At 41.4% G+C, this 4,011-nt stretch overlaps 1 protein-coding gene across 1 annotated transcript in view; it reads right to left on the reverse strand.

Moving 5' to 3' along the window:
* The window catches only part of LOC127746656 (uncharacterized), a gene marked incomplete at its 5' end in the record, with an annotated part of 38,157 nt that overhangs the window by 17,903 nt on the left and 16,243 nt on the right, over positions 1 to 4,011 (reverse strand). The window lies entirely within an intron of this gene.

The following is a 4,011-nucleotide window of genomic DNA, read 5'->3' on the forward strand; positions in this document are numbered from 1 at the left end:
AATCCTTGAATCCTACTCAGAATACCACAGACAAGGTTTAGACCTTCCGAATTCTCTTGAATGCCACCATCAATTCTAGCTTATACCGCGAAGATTCCGATTAAGGGATCTAAGAGATATCCACTCAATCTAAGGTAGAACGGAGGTGGTTGTCAGGCACACGTTCATAGGTGAGAATGATGATGAGTGTCACGGATCATCACATTCATCAAGTTGAGGAACAAGTGATATCTTAGAACAAGAATAAGCTGAATTGAATAGAAGAACAATAGTAATTGCATTAATACTCGAGGTACAGCAGAGCTCCACACCTTAATCTATGGTGTGTAGAAACTCCACCGTTGAAAATACATAAGAACAAGGTCTAGGCATGGCCGAATGGCCAGCCTCCCATAATCTAAGAACTAGACGTCCAAAGATGATCCTAAGATCTAAATTGATCAAAAGATGCAAAGATCTAAATATGAAAATACAATAGCAAAAGGTCCTACTTATAGAGAACTAGTAGCCTAGGGTTTACAAATATGAGTAAATGACATAAAAATCCACTTCCGGGCCCACTTGGTGTGTGCTTGGGCTGAGCATTGAAGCATTTTCGTGTAGAGACTTTTCTTGGAGTTAAATGCCAGCTTTTGTGCCAGTTTGGGCGTTTAACTCCCATTCTTGTGCCAGTTCCGGAGTTTTACGCCAGAATTCTTGAGCTGAGTTGGAACACCTGTTTGGGCCATCAAATATCGGGCAAAGTATGAACTATTATACATTTTTGGAGAGCCCAGGATGTCTACTTTCCAACGCAATTGGGAGCGCGCCAATTGGGCTTCTATAGCTCCCGAAAATCCACTTCAAGTGTAGGGAGGTCAGAATCCAACAGCATCTGCAGTTCTTTTCAGCCTCTGAATCAGATTTTTGCTCAGGTCCCTCAGTTTCAGCCAGAAAATACCTGAAATCACAGAAAAACACACAAACTCATAGTAAAGTCTGGAAAAGTAAATTTTAACTAAAAACTAATAAAAATATAATAAAAACTAACTAAAACATACTAAAAACAATGCCAAAAAGCGTATAAATTATCCGCTCATCACAACACCAAACTAGTCTTGGCCGTGGCCTAAAGCACTCTGTCTTCCAGTATTACCACTGGATACATACATGCCACAGACACATAACTGGGTGAACCTTTTCAGATTGTGACTCAGCTTTGCTAGAGTCCCCAATTAGAGGTGTCCAGGATTCTTAAGCACACTCTTTTTGCCTTGGATCACAACTTTATTATTTTTTTCTTTTTCTTTTCCCCTTTTTTTTCGTTTTTTTAATTTAATGCTTTTTCTTGCTTCAAGAATCATTTTTATGATTTTTCAGATCCTCAGTAACATGTCTCCTTTTTCATCATTCTTTCAAGAGCCAACATTCATGAACAACAAATTCAAAAGAAATATGCACTGTTCAAGCATACATTCAGAAGTCAAAGTATTGCCACCACATCAAGATAATTAATCTGTTATAAAATTCAAAATTCATGCAATCCTTCTCCTTTTCAATTAAGAACACATTTTTTTAAGAAAGGTGATGGATTCATAGGACATTTATAACTTTAAGGCATAGACATTAAGACACTAATGATCATAAGACATAAACATAGATAAACATAAGCATGAAAATTCGAAAAACAGGAAAATAAAGAACAAGGAGATTAAAGAACGGGTCCACCTTAGTGATGGCGACTTGTTCTTCCTCTTGATGATCTTATGGAGTGCTTGAGCTCCTCAATGTCTCTTCCTTGCCTTTGTTGCTCCTCTCTCATGATTCTTTGATCTTCTCTAATTTCATGGAGGAGGATGGAATGTTCTTGATGCTCCACCCTTAGTTGTTCTATGTTGGAACTCAATTCTCCTAGGGAGGTGTTGATTTGCTCCCAATAGTTTTGTGGAGGAAAGTGCATCCCTTGAGGCATCTCAGGGATTTCATCATGAGGAATTTCCTCATGCTCTTGATGAGGTTCTCTTATTTACTCCACCCTTTTCTTGGTGATGGGCTTGAGGTCATGCTTTCTTAGTTGAACCGGCTTCCCTCTTGAATCTCTCTTCCATTGAGCACCCTCTTCACAAATGTCTATGAGGACTTGGTCCAACCTTTAATCAAAGTTGACCCTTTTTGAGTTTGAAAGGGACCTCGGGGATTGCCTTCTTCTTGGCCACAACTTCATAGAAGTGGTCTTGATGCACCCTTGAGATGAATCTCTCCATCTCCTATGACTTGGAGGTGGAAGCTTTTGCCTTCCCTTTCCTCTTTCTAGAGGTTTCTCCGGCCTTAGATGCCATAAATGGTTATGGAAAAACAAAAAGCAATGCTTTTACCACACCAAACTTAGAAGGTTTGCTCGTCCTCGAGAAAAAGAAGAAAGAAGAGAGTAGAAAAAGAAGAAATAGAGGAGATGGAGGAGGCTTTGTGGTTCGGCCAAGGGGGAGAAATAGTGTTTAGGTTGTGTGAAAATGAAGGAGTGAAGATGGGTTTATATAGGAATGGAGAGGGGGTGTATGGGTCGGTTATGTATGGGTGGGTTTGGGAGGGAAAGTGGTTTGAATTTGAATGGTGAGGTAGGTGGGGTTTTATGAAGGATGGATGTGAGTGGTGAAGAGTATAGTGGGATTTGATAGGTGAGGGGTTTTTGGGGAAGAGGTATTGAGGTGATTGGTGAATGGGTGAAGAAGAGAGAGAGTGGTGGGGTAGGTGGGGATCCTGTGGGGTCCACAGATCCTGAGGTGTCAAGGGAAAAGTCATCCCTGCACCAAGTGGCGAGCAAAAATGCTCTTTATGCCAATTCTGGCGTTAAACGCCGGGTTGGTGCCCATTTCTGGCGTTTAATGCCAGCTTCTTGCTCTTTCCTGGCGTTTAACGCCAGTCTGGTGCCCCTTTCTGGCGTTAAACGCCCAGAATGGTGCCAGACTGGGCGTTAAACGCTCATTTGCTGCCCTTACTGGCGTTTAAACGCCAGCAGGTTTTCCTCCAGGGTGTGCTATTTTTCTTTCTGTTTTTCATTTTGTTTTTGCTTTTTCAATTAATTTTGTGACTTCCCATGATCATCAACCTACAGAAAACATAAAATAACAAAAGGAAAATAGATAAATATAACATTGGGTTGCCTCCCAACAAGCGCTTCTTTAATGTCAGTAGCTTGACAGTGGGCTCTCATGGAGCCTCACAGATATTCAGAGCAATGTTGGAACCTCCCAACACCAAACTTAGAGTTTGGTTGTGGCCTCCCAACACCAAACTTAGATTTTGACTGTGGGGGCTCTGTTTGACTCTGTTTTGAGAGAAGCTCTTCGTGCTTCCTTTCCATGGTTACAGAGGGATATCCATGAGCCTTAAACACAAGGGATTCTTCATTCACTTGAATGATCAATTCTGCTCTGTCAACATCAATCACAGCCTTTGCTGTGGCTAGGAAGGGTCTGCCAAGGATGATAGATTCATCCATGCACTTCCCAGTCTCTAGGACTATGAAATCAGCAGGGATGTAATGGTCTTCAATCTTTACCAGAACATCCTCTACAAATCCATAAGCTTGTTTTCTTGAATTGTCTGCCATCTCTAGTGAGATTCTTGCAGCTTGTACCTCAAAGATCCCTAGCTTCTCCATTACAGAGAGAGGCATAAGGTTTATGCTTGACCCTAGGTCACACAGAGCCTTTTTGAAGGTCATGGTGCCTACTGTAGAAGGTATTGAGAACTTTCCAGGGTCCTGTCTCTTTTGAGGTAATCTCTGCCTAGTCAAGTCATCTAGTTCTTTGGTGAGCAAAGGGGGTTCATCCTCCCAAGTCTCATTACCAAATAACTTGTCATTTAGCTTCATGATTGCTCCAAGGTATTTAGCAACTTGTTCTTCAGTGACATCTTCATCCTCTTCAGAGGAAGAATACTCATCAGAGCTCATGAATGGCAGAAGTAAATCCAATGGAATCTCTATGGTCTCAGTGTGAGCCTCAGATTCCCATGGTTCCTCATCAAGGA

Source organism: Arachis duranensis, chromosome 4 (genome assembly GCF_000817695.3).
Source record: "Arachis duranensis cultivar V14167 chromosome 4, aradu.V14167.gnm2.J7QH, whole genome shotgun sequence".
Lineage (NCBI taxonomy): Eukaryota > Viridiplantae > Streptophyta > Magnoliopsida > Fabales > Fabaceae > Arachis > Arachis duranensis.